The sequence below is a fragment of the Arvicola amphibius genome, chromosome 8 (assembly GCF_903992535.2).
Source record: "Arvicola amphibius chromosome 8, mArvAmp1.2, whole genome shotgun sequence".
Taxonomy (NCBI): domain Eukaryota; kingdom Metazoa; phylum Chordata; class Mammalia; order Rodentia; family Cricetidae; genus Arvicola; species Arvicola amphibius.
Window position 1 is genome coordinate 49,246,005 of NC_052054.1, and position 21,296 is coordinate 49,267,300.

A 21,296-nucleotide genomic window follows, 5' to 3' on the forward strand; every position below is an offset into this window, starting at 1 on the left:
CAAAAGGACCATTGAGTTAATGAGATCCTGCCTTGTAGGCAGACTGCTCGTTTGTTTCCCGGCTGCCCAGACCCGAAATTGCACAGAAACTATATTAATTACAACACTGTTTGGCCAATAGCCTACACATATTTCTTGCTAACTCTTACATCTGAAATTAAACCATTTCTATTATTTTATATTTTACTACAAAGCTCATGATTTACCAGTATTGGTGTGTGGGCATCTTTGTCCTCCAGTGGCTACATGGAATCTCCCTGACTCTCCCTTCTTTCTTTCTCTATTTGCTTGGAATTCCCACCTAACTCAACTCTGCCCTGCTCTAGGTCAAAGTAGCTTTATGCATTAACCAGTGGCATTCACAGCATACAGAGGAGAATCCTACGTCACCACTTCACCTCCAGAAAAGGAAATCAGTAGAGAGGACTTGTATTAATTGAAAATAATAAAGTGTGGAAAAATTTATGTAGTTAGGATTGACTGCATACATGATGGGATGGCTCTGAATGGTGACAAAAGACTTCAGAGCTGAGGAATACTGCATGAGCGTTTGGTGCCACACTGGCTTGCATGTGTAGTAGTGCACATCCTTAAACCAAATACTACATGTATAAGCAGTGTTTGCATTGATAATCTTTCCTTCCAGTATTAGAGAGGACTCTCTGGAAAATCCTGTTTTGGAGCTTAGATCGGTTAGACAAATGTCATTTTATAAATGGATCTTTCCCCTTTTATTAATATATTGTCCCTAAAATTATTTACAAAGCAAGGACCTTAAGACATGACCAAAATGACTCTCTGAATCACTGTTCTATTTCTGTGAAAACGCGCCATGACCAAGGCAACTCTTATGAATGAAAGCATTTTACTGGGGCTGGCTTCTAGTTTCAGAGGTTTAGTCCATTATCATCACGACGGGGAGCATGATGGCACACAGGCAGATAACGTGCTGCACAAGTAGCTGAGAGTTACATCCTAATCTGCAGGCCAAGGAGAGAGAGAGAGAGAGAGAGAGAGAGAGAGAGAGAGAGAGAGAGAGAGAGAGAGAGACAGAGAGGGGAGAGAGACACAGAGAGAGACATAGAGAGACAGAGAGAGACAGAGAGAGAGAGAGAGAGAGAGAAGGGGAGAGAGAGGGAGACAGAGAGGGAGAGACACAGAGAGAGACATAGAGAGACAGAGAGAGACAGAGCGAGTGAGAGAGAGAGAGAGAGAAGGGGAGAGAGAGGGAGACAGAGAGGGAGAGAAAGAGACACAGAGAGAGACATAGAGAGACAGAGAGAGACAGAGACAGAGAGAGAGACAGAGAGAGACACACAGAGAGACACACACACACAGAGACAGAGACAGAGAGAAAGAATGCTTAGTCACCAGGATGGCACTATTTGAAAGAATTAAAGGGTTAGGAGGTGTGGCCTTGTTGGAGGTGGTGTGACACTGGGGATGGGCTTTGAGGTTTCAAAAGCCCATGCCAGACCCAGTCTCTCTTTCTTCCTCTTGGCCTGTGGATTAGGATGTAGCTGTCAGGTACTTCTCCAGTACCATATCTGTCTGTGTGCTGCCATGCTCCCTATCATGATGATAACAGACTGAACCTCTGAAACTGTGAGCAAGCCCCAACTGAAGGCTTTCTCTTATAATCGTTTCCTTGGTCACCGTGTCTCACCACAGAAAGAGCAGTGACTAGACACATATACAGACACGCACTCTCAATGCCAGCTTCCAGAATATGTCAGTGAAGCAGACACTCCAGAGGAGTTCCAGCAAACTCTCTTCCTGTGGTTTTAATTTCAGCAAGTTTGAAAATCACTGGGAGGACAGACCTTGTTCTGACTTCCATTTCTGAATCTGGGACGTAGTCTTCAACCAGATTGCAAGATCTCTTTGTTTGTTGTATGTGGAGAACAATTTCAAGGAGTCATTTCTTGTTACTGTCAAAAAGGGACTATGAGTGGGCCATTGGATAGGTGACAGTGGACAGTTGGATAGACAATAACTGAGCTTTCTGGGAATCCTTGCTTAATGCTCTTTGGGGATATTTCCAATGCAGAATTTTGAACACCATGCGGGAAGTTTCTGCACTTGCAAAAGAAGGCTCAGTTGATAAGCAACAGTGTCTCTACTTATGAACAAACACAATCTGTGCCTCCCGAAGCTGGCGGCGCTCAGTCTTGCCAGGTCATCCTTGCCTGTGAACCAAAGCTGGAAGCTGGGGAGGTATGGCCAGAAGTTCAGATGCCCCAACCACATTCTTCTTCCTGTGTGCTAGTGCTTGGTAGACAGGCTGCTTAAGCTGAGACACTGTTCAAACCAAAATGCAGAGAGAAGACAACATATCTCAGCTCCTTCTCAAAAAAAATATTGAGGTAAACTTTCCAGAATGTGTTCTGCTCTTTGGAGGCAAGTGTATCTACCATTGGAGGAGTGAAGGGTCCCTAGGCACAAGAAACAAACCGGCTGGGTGTGTTTCATAGAACAGATTTCTATCCAGTTTGAATGTCATACTCCTGTAAGACAAATTACATTTGAAATTCATCAGGGAAACTGCCATTTGAAAGGAATTTCCCTGTAGATCTTTTGCCAGATATATAATGGTTTTGTCTCCGCATAAAATGTTTGTCTCCGAGTAAAAGCACTTCCTCTTAGCAATACCTCAGTTAAATAGAATGTTAAGGAGCCAGGGGACTCTCAGTTAAACAGAATGTTTGAGAAACCAGGGGACTCTTGTTACTTAAGAACTATCTATTTTGGTCGACATAATATTTGGGTTGAGGGTTTGCTCTGAGAGTAAAGATACAGTTGCCTACTTCTATCAGCCAGATAGCACCAGACAGAAAGACCCGGGTTACAGATGCCTTAGCTCAGAGGATGCCTGGCAATTAGTGTTTGAGATACTAGAAATCCACCTGCAGTTTTATCTGTTTCTTTGTTTTTGTTTTTTTTTTTTTTTATTTTTCAAGACAGGGTTTCTCTGTAGCTTTGGAGCTTGTCATGAGACTAGTTCTTGTAGACCAGGCTTGACCTCAGTCTCACAGAGATCTGCCTGCCTCTGCCTCCCAAGTGCTGGGATTAAAGGTGTGTGCCACCACTGCCAGAAAGTTTTATTTCATTTTAATGGGTGTTTTACCCAAATGCTCAGCAGACAAAAATATTCTTTGGTTTAAAACTTGCCATTGAGTCTGTTGGGTTTACTTCATGAGAATAAATTTATATTTAGAAACACTAATCATTAGGTGATTGTTAGACTTAAGACATCTTATAGTGTGCAATTATATTCTCACTGGGGTAAGAGCTAAGTTTTTAAAGGGGATGGTCTTTGCTTTAACAATTTACGGTTGGTGTTAAGATTAAAGTAGCAGCTTGCAAGTTGACTGTGTTCTTCCTTGGCTGACAGCCACCATCAGTGGATGCTTTTGAAAAGAGAGGAGGCAAGTTCAAAGCCTAGGTCACTGACAAACTCTGGGATCACTTTAAATCAGACGAAGCTTGCTAGACATTCAGTATGACTGTTGGCCCCCAACCCTCGGTGCCACTGGAGAGACGCAGCCTTCAGACTGACACAAGAAAATTCTTCTGGGTGCACTTTGGAGGGTGGGAATGTGTGGGGCCCGAGTAAGGGAGATGCAGTCCAGGAATCCTCAACTGTGTTGTGAGTGGAGGCTGCGGATGCCGTTGGCAAACACCATGGAATGCTGATAGATTATATTTCACCACAAGGGCTAGGCTGGCTCTTGTGCACAGAAAGCATGCCTACTTAAATTATATATATCCATACTGTGAAATCACAACTGTGAACACCCAGCACCACAAAAATAACTCCAGCTACCAAGTTCACAGGCTCGGCTGTTCCTCCATTTTGCTGTTAATGTTAATATGTGACGCACTAATTCACGCTGTCATCTGTTGGAGCTTGTCACTAGACATGCAGAAACAGGTGCAGAACATTGAGGGAAAGAGGAGATGGGAGAAAATCCTATCCATGAGCTTAATTTAAAAATGTAATTTAGGAAAAGATGGTAATCCTTCCCCTTTTGTTGACGTTCAGGGAACCCTGTGGCCTTGCTGGACAGGTGTGAAAGAACCCAAGGACCCGTGTCACAGGCTTACAGTTGCTACAGCCCTGTCCAGTATCTGCTCTTTGTCCCTGGAGGTGGGAGGTGGAGGGGGAGAAAGTGACTCTTTAACTTTGTATGCTATCTTGGCACGAACACGCTGAAGACAGTGGATGCTCCCTCCATAAGCAGCTGTTGAGGATAGTGGGTACCCAGTAATGAGCTGTTGAAGATAGTGGGTACCCAGTAATGAGCTGTTGAGGATAGTGGGTACCCAGTAATCAGCTGTTGAAGATAGTGGGTACCCAGTAATCAGCTGTTAAAACTGGAACTGCTCTTCCTGAAAAACAATGCTATTGTGATGATCCGGCTTAAGAATTGTGATAACATAATAAAGGCAAGATACAAGTGTGCTAAACAGGTCTTGTGGACAGACCTCATACTTTCTGTCCCTTATTATAATTTGAACAGGACCTTAAGTAGAGTTTCCTTGTTTTGGTCAATTTAGTTGACTAATATTTTCCTATTTTAAGCACTTTCTGGGCACTGGGCATATTTTTTTGTTAAATGAGCATAAAATAGTGTTCTTAGCATAGTAAGATTAGTATGAAGATTAAGCACAATTCAATATGCAACCTGTTTTTATTAGTGTCTAGAATATATAGACTGATTAGTAAATAGTATCAAGCCATTTTGTTTATGTAATTTTGTGTATGGGGGGCAGCTAAGTTGTCAGTGTTGGTAGCAAATAGCTTTACCAGGTAAGCCATGTCTCTGGGTCTCAAGCATTCTTTGTTTATTTATAGCAATATGATGCAGACATGATACATCCTCCAGGAAAAAGTCAAACAGCATTGAAAAACAGAACATCTCAGTATCAAGGTGCTATCAGTACTACTATGGTTTCTTGAAGTCCCCATCTGTGGTGGTTTGAAAGAAAATGGTTCCCAATGGGAGTGGCAGTACTAAGAGGTGTGGTCTTGCTGAAGCAGGTGTGTTTTTTTTTTTTTTTTTTTTTTTTTTTTTTTTTTTTTTTTTTTTGAGGAAGTGCATCACTTTGTGGGCAGGCTTTGAGACCTCACATATGCTCAAACCATGCTTGATGTCTTAGTTCACTTTTTGTTGCCTATGGGATGGAGATCCTTCTCCACTTTCAGTTCCTTCTCCAGCACCATGTCTGCCTGCATGCTGCTATTCCCTGCCATGATGAAAACGAATTAAACCCCTAAAACTATAAGCCATTAAATTAAATGTTTTCCTATATAATAGCTTCTGTGGTCATGCTGTCTCTTCACAGCCACAGAAATCTAAACTAAGATACCGTCTCTAAGTTGATGTGTTACAACTGATGCTGGAGTACACTGTGACCGGGTGGAATGTAACTGTAGACAGAACCCAACACTCTTCCCCCAGAAGAGAAAGAAACCAGCACCAAAATTCAGCTGCCTCTGGAAACTCTAACCCATGGCCTTGCCTCCTGAGACTCAGCAGCTCAGGACCCTGCTTGTTTACTTAGAACGTGGCCACCAGCTGAGCCTCAGACACTGTGGTGCAGGCAGACCTCTCCTTGTACTGTTCCCAGTGCCTGGCTCTGCAGACATGCAGGGTTCTACATCCAGTGAAGACGGCCTTCTCACTTGACTTGGATAGAGTAGGAGAGAAGGGAATTTGGAATCCTTCACTTGGTAGAGTAAGCCACTCTTGCAGCAGGCTCCTTTAGTAACAAAGCTCCTAGATTATTCGGGGGCACCCTTGGGAAGCATCCTAATTTCTGAAGCTGCCAGAGAAGAAAGGCGAATTTTTTAGGTACTTCTTTGCACTCAATCCTGTGTAGCTCAGATTAGACCCTGGCAGACGGAGGAGTAAATCAACCATACTCTGATACTGTTGAGCAGTGTGGGAAAGTGAATCGCTATTCCCATCACACAAAGGTAACCGTGACATGTTCAAGATGAACCATGGCCAGAGTTGGTAGGAATGTCCCAAGCAGGACAGAATAGGAATTGTTCTTTACAATGGATATTCATGTGCTTATTGTTATCTTTTTATATAAGCTCTGAAAGGCAGATATAAAAAATCTAATGAAAAGATCCCCTGGCTTTCATGGGAAAAACTTTGTTTAGTAGGTGTACTGGTTTTGTGTCAACTAGACACAAGCTAGAGTCATTGAAGAGGAAGAAGCCTCAATAGAGAAAATGTTTCCACAAGATCCAGCTGTAAGGCATTTTCTCTATTAGTGATTAATGGGGAAAGCCCAGGTCTCTGTGAGTGGTGCCATCCCTAGGCTGTTGGTCCTGGGTTCATAAGAAGATGGGCTGAGCAAGCCATGAGAAGCAAGTCAGTAAGCAACACCCCTCCATGGCCTCTGCATCAGCTCCTGCCTCCATGTCCCTGCCCTGTTTGAGTTCCTGTCCTGACTTCCTTCAATAATAAATAGCAATGTGGAAGTATAAGACCAATAAACCCTTTTCACCCCAACCACTTTTTGATCATGGTGTATTTTTTTTGCAGCAACAGAAACCCTAAGACAGTAGGGTTCTCCCTACATGCCCAATCTTTGTCTTGCCTTGTGCTAGAATAATTCCATCCATTAAGCCATCTCTCCATTTCAATTTCATTGGGTTTCTGTCATCCACAAGGATTTGCAACAAGAACTCTAGGAAAAAGAGTATGCAATTGCTAACACTTTTCCCCTGAATCATTCTACTTCAGTTTCAAATACCTCAGAAGAGTGCAGATGTAGTCTTGTTTTCCCTAGCAGGCTTGGGATCAAGGGTCTAGGGAGATGGGAAACAAGAAAGGAAACTGGTCCGGTGCCATGGCTATGGCTAGGTGCACTTTTTGGCTAGAACAAGTCAGAAGTCATGGTGAAAATGACTGTAGGGAGAACTTGAGTTTTGTTACCTGCTCAACTGAGAAAACGAAAGGAGCTACCTCTAGGAAAGATGGGTGGTTAGCAACAGCTCTCTGATGTAGGAAGGTCTTCTTTCTATGTGTTGTTTTCATTGGTTGAATAAAGAAGCTGCCTTGGCTTTTTTATAGGTCAACCCTTAGGTGGGTGGAGTAGACAGAACAGAATTATGGGAGAAAGAAGGCAGTGTGGCAGACGCCGTGGCTCTCCTCTCCGAGATGGACGCCAGTTAGACTCATCCCGGGAAGCCACAGTCAAGTGGCAATACAGATTACTAGAAATGGGTTGAATCAATATGTAAGAGCTAGCCAATAAGATGTTAGAACTAATGGGCCAGGCAATGTTTAAATGAATATAGTTTCTGTGTTATTATTTCTAAACTAGCCATGAGGGAGCCAAGTGGGATGAAAAGCAGGCCTGCTTGCCTCATCACTAAAGCTCTCCTTGGGGTCCTGGATGAGGATGAGGAGCTATGCTATGCTAGCACTTGTGATTAACCTCATTCTGCTGCCGTGTGATACTGGGTGAGTGGAATATCCACTCTGTTCTTATTTTCCTCACTGTACGGTGGGAATAATTGGCTAAGGTGCCCACAGCATGAAATGATGGACATTTTGTCCAGTCTCGTGTACATAGTCAACATTCAATAAAAAGTGGGACTATTCTTGTTAATTTTGTTGATATTTCTAACAATCAAATGAACAGTAAAAAGCAATGTAAGAACAGGGAAGAAAATAAGTGCACTGTTTATTAGCAGGTAGTATTGAAATGATTGGCAATGCCAAAGGTGAAATTCTCTCAAGATTTTAGAGTTTTCATCAATTAAGAAAAATGCTTGTTCACATTTTCTCCTAAAAATATATTACATTTATTTGTTTGTTTGTTTATATTTATTTGTTTGTTTGTTTGTTTGGTGTGTGTGATGTGTCTGTGCCATTGTAACTGTATGGATGTCATAGGACAACGTTTCTATATCCATTGTCTCCTACCATGTGGGTACCAGGGATCAAACTCAGGTTGTTAGGCTGGATTAGCCAGCACCTTTACCTACGGAGCTATCTTTCTGGCTCCATTTTGCTTTCTTAAGCATAGTTTCAGGGCTGGAGAGATAGCTCAGTGCCTACGAGTGCTTGCTGCTCTTACAAAAAGGACCCAAGTTCAGTTCTGCACAACCGTGTGGGGCGGCTCAAACCCCCAGCTGCTGCAGGGGACCAAACATCCTCCTCTGACCTCCTTGGGCATCTGCAGTCACATGCATGCAGCAACATACAGGTGCATACACATACACACAGTTAAATAAACCTAAAAAAAGGCTTCAGATACCAAAGTCATTGCAGTTTTAAGTACAAGCAATTAACAAATTGTGAAGAAAACTGTATGTGAACATGCTTTACTATAAAACACATGGTGGCATCTATTGTCTAACTTTTTGTGTAAATGAAGAGTTCATGGGCTAAAAGTAAGAGATTCAACCTCCTCAGTGTCTAATTCTTCAAAGGGAATATTGATATAACCATGCCTTTTCTTTTTAAAGGTATTTTTATTTTTTGAAAATTTCATTCAATGTACTGTAATATTTACTGTCCCCCCCCCACCACTCACTTTTCCCTTTAACTCTTCAGAGCTCCTATCTGATTTCTTTGCCCTCCCTCCCATGAAATTCATGACCTCTTTTCTTTCAACAACCCATTAGGTCTAAACTGTCCTGCCTACGTACTCCTGGATAGGCCATCACTGGAGCATGGTTGAATTACTAGGAGCCACATGCCCTTAAAGAAAACTGGCTCTCCTTCTCCCAGAAGATATCAGCTGTCCAAAGCTCTTCACTTGGGGTGTGTAGATAGGTAACACTGTTTTCCCACGCATCTGCATAGAAGCTTGTAGTACTATGAAAATTATTGGGCTGGAAGGAAGCTTCCTGGGCAGTACAACTTGAGTTCTCTATGTCCCATGACCAGTGTGCATGGTGTCTTCAGAAATAGGGTTTTCCCATCCAGTTCTAGAGCATGGTGACCGCCTGTATTGTTTTGGGGTTTTCTGGAACACCTCTGGCCAGCAGCTGGAGAGGAAGTATCCCGTACCTGGCACTGAGCACGCCATTGGACCAACTGTGGCTTCCGGGCTGGCAGACTATATTTTCCCACGACACCACATTCCTTCTATATTTTAAAGCCAGACGGCTAAATTGTGCCACATTATTTAGTTTGTATTTTACAGTGGTGCTGAAAAAGTGCTGTGAAGCTTTTCATTTTCTAAGTCAATGGATCCCAGAATCTTGTAAGGGGGTCTCAGAAGCGATGGCATTATGTATATAACACTCTGAAAAGAGAAAGCCAGGCTAAGGGACCCAAGGGCACAGCTGACAGGGGCTGGTTCCACACTCAGTAATTCCTGTGCTTACAATGAAAATTTGTTTGGATATTTGCTGTCCCTCAGTCATCCTTGACAGGAGGCATATGCCCTTAAATTTTTCTTTTAATCTGAACAGTGGCTCTTGCTATTAAATTACACCGTCTGGTCTTCAGAACTTCGTATAATTTATATGTTTTTTAAATAATCCCTGACTATATTTCTGGTGAATAAGTCTCTAAAATTTTGAAATTCATAGATGAATTGCTAGATATTATCAACTTGAAACTCATATTTAAAGGAAAAACATTGTCCAGGTATCTGTAAGCAGCAGATTACTGAAATATACTTATTTTAATTATTTTAGATCTAGATAGAGTTTGATGAAGATATGACCCAGGTAGTGGAGTGTAACCCTCTTTCTAACACCTTATGTCTGCCTGTTGGCTTTAGATGTTCTCATTGTTTAAATCACTTTAGAGGAAGCTTTGTTGCATCTTCAGGGTCTGGTCATGCTTAGTGCCTGAATAAAGAGCAAATGCCTGTCTGCTGTCCCACTTATAACACACACACACACACACACACACACACACATTCCTACACAGGACCCATCTCCAGAGGATATGAAAAATTCCAAAAAGAAACGTCTTAGCTGATTATGTTAGCACACAACTACAATCCTAGCACTAGGAAGTTGAAGAAGGAGGAACAACTGTTATTACATAACAAGACACGGCCTCAAAAATGAAAACAAAATGGAAAACAACAACAACAACAAAACAAAGTTGGAGAAAGCAATCCTATGTGCTTGAAGTATAGTTCAGAGATGAGGGGCACTACCATCACTTCTTGTCCTTATGTTAATTTGAAAATGCACTTCCACTCCACACTCCCCTTCAGAGTGAGACAACCTAACATGCAGGGATGCAAACAGGTGATGGATGGAAAACATAGGAGAATGGCCCATGACCTCTTATCATTGTCTGGTTCCCAGTTGGTGGAACTGTTTAGGAAGGACTGGGAGGTGTGGTCTTTTGGAGGATGTGTGTCACTGAGGGTAGACTTTGAGGTTTCCAAATCCTGAGCCAGACACAGTCTCTATCTGCCTCCTGCCCGTGGACCAAGATGTAAAGCTCTCAGCTTCTGTCTCTTGCCATGCTTGCCCACCTGCCACCAACATACTCACAGCCATGCTGGTCATGCTTTAGCCCCCTGAAACTCTAAGTTAGTTCTCAATTAAATGCTTTTTTTTGTAAGTTGTCTTTGTCATGGTGTTTTCACAAAAATAGAACAGTGACTAAGACTCCAGGTATTGCTGGGATGGGGAAAATGTGCTAGGGGATTTTCTCTCAGGTTTCCCATGGTCAGTAGGAACATATCTCCTCAGGAGACACATGACTCTTGGTGTTAGAAACAGCTCTGACTTCGGTGGTCTTAATGTTTACTTGAAAGTTGGTTACTTTGTACTAGTCTATTTTTTCTGTTCAAAATCTAGGACCTGGCACATTTTCCAACTGCCTTTCTCTTTGTTTTCTCAGGTGTTCACTCTGGTAGGCTCTACAGAGATGTAACACAGTTGAGAGACTCTACCGGGACATATTACTGATAGCAGCTGTGGGTTTCTCTTGTTAGTTTTGGCCCTTAGGTTTCCCGGGGGTTGGCATGGGAGGGGGCAAATATTTTCATGGGAAGGCCTCATGGCCCTTGGCATTGGTAAATCTTTCCATAGGAAGGCTTTTTAACATTAAAAAGCTGACACATGAGCGCATATATACATGGCTTCACTGATTAAGAAATGTAAGAAAAGTAAGAATTATTTGACGAAATTAATATAAAATCAAGAGGGGTGGCTTACTCTTAAAATGCCAACCATCCTGAGGCTGAGACAAAAGGATTGTCACAAATTCATAGAGAGTCTGGGGAAATATCAGTCATATGGGCTAGGCAGTAGTGGCACCCACCTTTAATCTCAGCACTTGGAAGGCAGAGGCAGGTGGATCTCTGGAAGTTCAAGGCCAGCCTGGTCTACAGAGTGAATTCCAGCACAGGCTCCAAAACTGCATAGAGAGGCCCTGTCTCAGAAAACCAAAACCAAAACAACAACAACAACAAATATCAGTCATGTGGGACAGGTCTCTTTCCTTGTCATCAATTCGCCATGTTTCAGTAAAGAAATGAAAAAAAGAAATTTTGACGGGAGTCAAGATAAATACCACATTACTATTTTCACTGGGAAGATATAGAGATATGATCCATTTCCTCAGAAGATGGGAAATGGCTGAGAGAGCCACACCACTTTACGCAGTGGCCTTAAGAAGTAGTATCCTAAGTATGTCTCAAAACAAGTCAGTCAGGGTTGTTCTTGAGCAGCTGATCATACATAAGAAGTTGCTTTGCCTCAGAACCTTCCAGAACCTCCACTGACATTTTACTTTTCTTCAGGTCTTCTCACCCCACTCCAATTCCATTCCAAACTCTGTATTTATCTCCATCATTTCTTTTTAAATCAAGACAAGGTCAACTGTAGCCTTGAACTCACTATGTAGCCCAGGCTGTACTCAAACACATCTTATTAGGAGGAGGTTTTTTTTGACTCTTATCACAGTGGTCTTGGAGTGTAGTCATTCTTGGAAGCCATGATGAGAAGACTCAAGGGAAATTGAGATTCTCTTTCCTCTAGATAATGTGTTAAAAGACCTGAGCCATCATCTCTTCTGTCCTCCTCTCCCTCCTTCTCCTTTGTTTCTTGTCTTGATCTATCACTGCATTAAGTTTTGAGCTCCCTGATTGGCTAGCCTGGCCACTGTGTGAGCTCTGGAGACCCAGCTGTTTCCCCAACTCCTCCTGAGCATCAGAGTTACAGCTATGTGGGACCACATCCAGCTTCTCTGTATGAACTCAGGTGGCAGGTACTTCACAGCCTGAGATATCTTCTGAGGCCCATTTCTTTTACTTTGCTCATGAAAATTGTAAAATTTAGATTTAACATCTGTTTAATTTCTTCTTTTGTGTGTGTGTGTGTGAAATTAGAAAAGGAAAAACTGCAACACAGATTGTTCTATGAGTTTCAACATAATATATGGCAGTAGTATGGAGGATAATGAAGGCAATGACTGTATTCGGATAGTCTGACTATACCTTCCTTTGCATGTAGACATTATCTGTGGTTTGTTGTTGTTGTTGATTGTTTTTTCTATTTCAGGTAATCATCTTATTTTGCTGAGGCAGTCTGCCCAAGTATATTGGTGGAGGTTACTTGTTTGTTTCCCGGCCACCCAGATCCAAAATAATCACACAGAAACTATTAATTACAATGCTGTTTAGTCAATAGCTTAAGCTTCTTATGAAATAACTCTTGCATCTAAAATTAACTCATTCCTATAATTTTACATTTTACCATAAGGCTCGTGGTTTACCTGTAAGGTTCCAGGGCATCTGTCTCCTCTGGCAGCTACACAGCATCTCACTGACTCTACCTACTTTCTCTTCTATCTGTGCTTGGAATTCCTGCCTTGCTCTATTCTGCTCTGCTAGATGTCCAAAGCAGCTTGTTTATTAACCAATGATATACAGATTGGAATCCCACATCACATGTAGTACAAACAATCCTAGCAAACCTAAGACAGCAATGTTATCCTTCCTGGTGTTTTGGCTTTATGGAATGTAAATTTTAAGATACATTTACATAATACATATGCTCTATAAGCAATTTGACTGTCTATGTAAATGATCATTGTGTTCTCTGTTTGCCTGAAACACCTAAACCCTCTTTCGGCATGACCAGAAAGTCCTCTCATTTCCCTCCAGTCTGGTCTGTAGACACTAATTTTCTAAGTGAACTTCTGTGTCGCTTAAATTATCTTAGATTCAATTTTCTCATTTGTAAATTAACAGTTTGGATAAATTCCACTTTCTTTGATTTTCTGTGGTCCCTCCTGTCTGTCTCCCAACACGTGATGTTTCTGGTCAGTGTCTTCCTGAAACAATTTGCTAATGTTATAGATAATTCTAATTATACTGCAATCAAAATGTCACTTCTGAACTCAGGAAAATGGACTCTAATTGATTAGAATTATCCTTGAGTACTTTCTTATCAAGAGGTTGTTCTTTATGCAAATCTTTGATAACCTTTCTGGACCTTATTCAAAGAAACTCTTACCTAAAGCCCATTGACATGGGGAGAGACATGCTCCGTTTCAGAGGGGACATTGTCAATTCTGATTTTAGAGCCCACAACTGTATGCTCTCCGCCTTTCCTCTTGGGAGGTCCTGATCATCTTTCCGTCTCTCAGTCTGTGTACAACAACAGTTGCTGTTTTGTTCAGGAAGTGCCCACATATGCATGTGAAACGGCACGTGCGTACAGAGTCTGTGGAGCATCCCCCAGTGTGAGCAGAGCACCACCTGAAGCAAGAGCAGGGGCTGCAGAGCAACTGAGGTGTGGTGCTCTGTGGGGATTTTGGCACAAGGCTGGTTGCTGATTTTCCACTTGAAAGGGTGGCAAAGAGAAGTGCAGGCTTCCTTCCTTTCCTCTTTTCCTTTCTCCCTCTCTTCTTCCTTTCCTAGAAAAGCCTACAAAAAATGAATACAATCCTTTGGCCTCCCCTACCACATTGTGTATCTTATTAATCAGAACAAGACTGTAAATTATAGATATGAAATGCCTCTTAGGGAGAGTCTAAGAAATCACTCAAAAGTTTTCCACTATCTGACTCACTTTTGGAAGTGACATTCTAGAAACAGATGATGCTGAATCTGTGGCCAGTACTCATTTCAGTGAAGCCCATTGTTCTCAGAGAACTGGTCAGTTGAGCACCCATAGAAATGGATGCTGGCTTTGCTTCCCAAAACATTTAAATAAGTTTCTACTTTGAGGACAAGGTAATTCCCTGAAGCTTTTTATGAGATATTGTGTTTCACCTCTGATGAGAGATTGCATCTGCACTGGAGAGACGAGTTAGTTATCCTTTAATGACAATAGCTTTTGAAGTTTGTTGTTACATCTCTTTAATTGCTTTAAATTAATCTTTTGCATTTTAGTTTAGGGACAGAAGTTTTGAATATCTTGAGGAGTGTCTGTAGTTAAATGGTATGTGTATTGGGGGGAGAAGGGCTCACACATACACAATGTCTGTCCAGAGGGAAAAATGTCTCAGAGTAAATGGCCCATCAAAGTTCTAATTTAAGACTCTTAAAGTCTTGCAAATTGTTTTAGCAAAAAGCATTTGTCCCTGATCATTTTAAGTGGGAAGTTGGAGAAAAGATAAAAATATTTTATTTTATCTATAGTTATCTTGTAAAGCTTTTTTTACTCAGATATATGTGTTATACATATTATAAATAAGATATATATGTGTGCATGTGTTGATGTGTATGTGTACTGGCTCAAGGTTGACTTCAGTATCTTCCTCAATGGCTATCTACTTTATTTATTGAGGGGTGGCCTCTCATTGAACCCAGGGCTGGTCAGTGAGAGCTAGTCTAGGTAGCCAGTATGCTCCAGGATTCTCTGCCCCTGCATCCCCAATGCCGGATTATGGGAGGCTGCCATGCCTGCCTGGCTTTGTAGGTTGGTGCTGGGATCCAAACTTGTCCTTATGCTATTGTGGCAAGTGCTTTGTCCACAGAGCCCTCTCCCCAGTCCAGGATACATGTTAAGAGTAATATGTTCACTATGTAGGCCAGGCTGGCCTCAACTCATAGAGATCTACCTGCCTCTGCCTACTGAGTATTGGGATTAAAGGTGTGTAACACCACACCTGGCTTGGGATTACATTCAACACACAATGAGACATAGGAAAACCACAGCATCAATTATTATGTCTTATAAACCTATGGTATAAATTGATACATGATACTATGGTACATGATTTCTCAGGATAAAACCTGAGAAATATTGTCCTTGATTTTCAAAATAACTAATAATCCTCATAACAGTGAATAGCAAACTGTCTTCCAAGTAGACTCAAATGTTTCGCATTAATGATGAGCTCTCTTGCTGCCAAATGGACAGGATTACTTATTGCTAATTACTATGTAAAAGAGACGAATGTGGCACAGTTTCTTTTAGTCAGCCATGTCTCTGTGTATTTATGTATACTGAGAACGCAATAGAATCTGACTCAGTATTTGGCTTCAGTTTATAAAGTGACTACTATAAACTTTAAGTAGTTTTACATTAAAAATTACATTAGATAACGTTTGAAAAACTGGCATCTGAATTACCATCAGCTAAGAATTTCCTTTAAAACTTTAACCCAAATAAAAATAATAGTGTTTGCCAATTGGGTGTGAATTCCGACAGTGCAGATTTCAGCAGGGGCTGAATGCTTGGTGGCTGTAAGAGCTCTGGAATTAGCCCACTAAAAGAATTTTGTAGCATCGTATTGAGAAATAGCCCTGAATTCTCTTCAGTGAATCATCTAAGCGTTCTTCTTTTCCTTGTCTAAAGACTCCCTTTTTATTTTCAGGAGGCTTGAAAGAGTTTGATGTTCATAAGCTAAACTTCACTCAGAGCATCTGCCAACATGAGGAGCTGAATCGAGCGCTGACAGGCTGTGCATGCCTGAGGTTCTGCCGAAGATTTTGAAGGAGTTGGCCATGAAACTGGAGTTTCCCATTCCCCAATGAGGCAATGGCTTTAGAACACAGGGTGGCTTATTTTGTGGGTAAAACCTTGCAGATTTGGTACACAAAATCAAACAGATCAGCTCTCCCCCTTTATAATCACCTGCTCACCGGTGGCATCTTTTTCCTCAGTGGCAACTTACTGAAGTTCACTAAAAATGTTCACCCTAATGAAACAGCAATTAATGCCAGTATTCTAAGTAGTGAGCAATGTTTTGCTGCTGGAAAAGGAGATTGTGTAGTTTTTTTAGTCACAAACCAAGGGTGACAACTTATCTTTGCCATGAAGAAGGGTAGGCCATTTCATAAACTCTTCTGTGTCTGCTCTAAGAGTAGGACTGATAAGAGGCATATGATAGCTACTTTGGTAAAATAATGATTACATGGCTTTGTGTGATGTGGGATGTCATTTTGTATGCTGTGAATATGTGTTGCTGTTATTGGTTGATGAATAAAGCTTCTTTTGCCTAAGGCATGGCAGGATATAGCTAGGTGGGAAAACCAAACTGAATACAGGGAGAAAAGAAAGGTGGAGTCAGGGAAACGCCAGCAGCTGCCATAGAAGTAAGAAGTGAGATAACAAGCCACGAGCCTTGTGGTAAAATACAAATGGATTAATTTAAGAGTAAGAGCTAGTTAATAATAAGCCTGAGCCATCGGCCAAACTTTTTTAATCAATATAAGCCACTGAGTGTTTATTTTGGAACTGGCAGACAGGAGAGAAACCTCCAGACACATTTGTATATTTGTGAGTATGCCTAGCTGGGTGGTGGTTCTCGGGATATTCCAGAACCTCAGAGCCACTTGCATGCTAGACAAGTGCTCTATCGCTGAGCTACATACTCAAGCTCCCTTTACCTAACTTTTTAAGTATAGAGTTATTTCTCCTCATTACAATAGAAATATATACACAGAAATATAAATTGATAAATAGTAAATCAAAACTACCATATTGCATACATTGATGAACATACCACTCCACAGCCTTTCTCTGCACATGTGTATGCCACCATGTTGAAAAATTGACCAGTTTCTTCATGGTTGACAATTATGTTTGATACATCTTCCCATATCGATAGTCATTGAGTATAGTCACATTTTAAGATAACCATATAGTACACTGTTAAGTAAGTCTATTACTGAACATTTTAGTTATTTCTGATATTTTGCTGCTGCAAATGGCTCATTGATAAACATCCCATCGCTCAGTCTTTCTGCACTTTCTTAATTATACCCTGAGGCTGAGTTTCCAGAAGATAGGCCACTAAGCCACAGGTCTGGGCATTTGAAGTCTGATAATTACTGCCAAATTGTTCTCTGGGACACCCTGTTATTTGATCTCTGACCACAGAAGTACGAGACTGCCTGTTTTGCCTCCCAATAGTCCCGAAGCCTAAACCTTTCTGGGTTTGTTCTGATTTTCACCGTAGCTCTTTGAAGCAGAGAGAACAAATGGAGAGGGACAGGAATGGTCATCTATGTCACACAAGCTCAGGCTGAGCACAGCCTCTCCTCTTTCTTCCTCTCCTGCTGCAGGGGGTGGGGACACCAAATGACTCCAGGGAAAGAACCAGGGGAAGGAATTCCTGCTCCAGCCTCAGCCTGGCTCCCGCTTAGATTGCTGGCAGGGCTCTGGCCCCCAGCCACCAGTCTGTGGGTGGCATGATTCTTGTATTCTGAGCAAAAGACTGTGTTGGCACACTGCTCACCAAGGCCAGTGCTTAAGCCAGCAGGGAGAAGGCGGTAAGGAAGTCGAGGGCGACCAAATCGCAAACATAGGAACTCAGCTCAAAAATCCTTCAACTCTGATTCCATGTTGTGAGTACAGCAACCCAGGCTACCCATCTGGTGTGAAGTTTTAATTAATGGGTTTGTTTCTCAATTATAAGATTTCTATGCACAGAATATTTTTGGTATCTTAGTTTTTTGGATTTGGGGGGACAGGCTGACCTCAAACTGGCCTTATAACTAAGGATGACCTTGAACCCCTAGACCTCCAGCTCCCCTCTCCCTAATTCTAGGACTACAGGTGAACATCCCATGCCTGGCTCTTGAGTTTTAGTCATAATTTCATTCTGGTTAAGGGGAGATCCAGGGACCCTGACATGCTAGATAAGGGGTTTGACCACTGAGCCACCCCTCCACCTCTGTAATTTTATTTGAACAGCACATTCAAGGAGTTAGGTGCTCATAAACAAACCGAAGAGGTGGTGAAGGAAAAATTCCATTCAAGGTAAAAGAAGCAAGCGTGCATTCCTTCTTTCTTCATTCATGCAGTTCCATATACTTAATAAAGTAGGAAGGAATTTGAACGAACAAGGCCTTGAGTACAATGTTGAAGGTGTCTGCACAGTTCCAAGAAGTGTTTGGCCATAGCATTGTGTAAGGAAACGGTTACGCAAAAGTTCAAGGGTGTGGGTAATGGTGAGTAAGGCAAGCATGCGAGCGGGTGCTACAGCCTTACACACAGTTACAGGTTTTGCTTCTGCAGCAGCCTGTGAGCTCAGTGCAGTGAGGACAGTTTTAGGAGGCCTTCTACAGCAGTGGCTCTGCTTCCTCAGCTCCTTGGGATCACTCTGCTTTCCTTATCTTTAAACCCACTTCATCAGGTGATGCCATTTATTTACTGGTCTGTTTGCTCAAGCCCCATAGAGACAGAACCTCTGCCCCATCTCCTGATACAGACAGAGGGAAATGATCCCATAGCAAATGCAGCATTATTTTTTGTCAATGGGGGGAAGAAATTGTATTTTGATCACGACACTGATTGTTTCTCAAAATCTGTTCAAGTTGATTAAGGTAAATCCATATAATAATATTTGATGAACAAACTTCATCTTTGAAGTCAATTTATGAATTTATGCAGCTCATATAATTTATGACCTCAATATTTTTAATCTATAAAGTAAGAATGTTTGACCCAGATCAGCAATTCTCAATATTTAGGGATGGGTACAACCTATTAGATTCTTCTTTAGACCATTGAAGGTTAGAAAAGCTTACTCAATACTAGTAGATGATCTGAGAGTTGGGAGTGAAATGGATTTATGTCAGTTACTTTTCTTGTGAGTGAAAGACAGTACTTGACAAAGGCAGCTTGAGGGAGAGATAGCTCCTGATTTCAGGGGATTTAAGTCTGTCGTAGATGCCACGGCTGCTGCAATGCCTCAGTGCATGTCGGCCGGAGAATGAACAGGCTGGTCACAATGTCGAGATTGACTTGGAAGCAGAACATGGTCCTGAAAGCAGAGGTAAACTGTGACTCCCGTGACTCACCCTTAGTGGCCTGTCTGCCTCAGCCAGCCACTCAGCTAGCCAAACTCTATAACTTGTGGCACGTCTCCTCCCTCATGATCTTGAGTACCAAAATGATAGGTGTTTGACAGTGTGCATGGCTTTAGACCAAAATCTTACAGTGCCTCCATCAGTTTATGTCAGTTTAGGTCCTTTGATTGTTTGTTTGTTTGTCTGTTTACTTGCTTATTTATTTGTTTGGGGACAGGTTCTCGTATATCCCAGGCTGCCCTCAAACTCCTTATATAGCCAAGGACAAGGATAGATAGACTCCATCACCTTCTGCTTTTACCTCCCGAGTTGTAGGTGTGCACCATCCTGCTTGGTTCATGGGGTGCTGGGTCTCCTGAATGCGAGGCCAGCATTCTGCCAGTTGAGTTCTACCTGGGGTTTGGTGTGTAGAAGTGGAATCCCTGTGGAGAACAGAGTAGAAAGAACATAGGGATGGGATGGCCAGCCTGCTGCCATTGGTTTAAGGTTGTGAAGTGAGCAGAGGGAAGGCTGGGTTGGAAGGAGCCTCAGGAGTCACACCACAGGTCGGAGATGTGTCAACCGGGACTCTGGTATCCCTGAGTTCCATGAGCTGATCTCTCACTGGAAGACTGTATATCGGGCAGCAGGAACAACCTGGTCCGGTCACTTCCAGTACTTAGTGATCCAGAGGAAGAAGGACCTGCTTCGAAGCCTTCAGTGGATTAAAAGTATGTCTCTCCTCCCCATAGCAGGTCCTTTGATTGGCATAAGGTGCCCTTGAATTCTAGGGCCTTTCCAAGATTTCTCAAAGATTATTGTTATATTCCCTTGCTCTTCACTCTTAACTCCCAGCAAGAAAATAATAAAATTCTTCTTCTTCTTCTTCTTCTTCTTCTTCTTCTTCTTCTTCTTCTTCTTCTTCTTCTTCTTCTTCTTCTTCTTCTTCTTCTTCTTCTTCTGTGTGCATTGGTGTTTTGCCTGCTTGTATATCTGTATGAGGGTGTTGGAGACCCTGGAATTAGAGTTACAGACAGTTGTAAATTGCCATGTGGGTGCTATGAATTAAACCTGGGTCTTCTGGAATAACAGCCAGTTCCATTTCTTTGGCTCAGGAAGAATTCTTTTTAATTCATCTTTACGTTCTGTCTCTACTGAACAAGGCTGTGTAGGAAGCCTCACTCCTAAGGCTCACCTATGTTTTTGTTTGCTAGCCAATAAATATTTAGCATATGGAAATTCTTTTTGAAAAATCCCAGTTCCACAAACATATTAGTACTCATAGCCATGTGTTAAATACAGTGAACACAAGAACAAGGCACTAACTGCACATATTGGCCAAAACTGTAGCAATAGCCTAAAAGACAAACTTATTACAGTCAGAACCATCTTGTCCAGCTTAGGCAAAGGCTGACTGGGTTTCCCAGGGACAAATGCAACCTAGAGAAAAAGGCAGTTATGGCAAGTCCAGGCTGGAGCACTGAGCCATGACGTATAGCATCCTGGGCATTTGGCAATGGGAATGATGTGTACGCATTGGAGAGCAAGTTTATTCTCACCAAAAACCAAAGCATATGAGTCAAGTACAGGTATAAGAGACAGGTGTTCTTGAGGCTAGAGAGATAGTGCAGTCAGTAAAGCTCTTGTCCTGCTTGACAAATGCCTGATTTGGATCCCCAGGGTCCAAACTAAAATAAAAAGCTGGTCATTATAGCATGCCTATAATCCCTTTGCTGAGGAAGCTGGCAGAATTGGATCCCTGGGGCTCTCTGGTCAGTCAGACTAGCCTACTTGGCTAGTTTTAGGCCTGTCAGAGACCCTATCTCAGAACAAAAATAAAATAAAGCCATGTTAATACCTGAGAATCAGTATTACAAATTGTTTTCTGGCCTCCATATGCATTCTCGCACATACCCACACTCATGTGACTGGTACAGGAGGGCAAAGGATGAGACCTCCAAGGCAGGCGGGAGCTGCCCAGATTGATGCTTGTGACACTGGGTGGCACCAACGTAGCCATGTGTGCATTTCATGAGTGTGGAAGGCTACGTGACTGTGTCTGACCAGTGAAGTATTGCTGAGTGTATATTTCT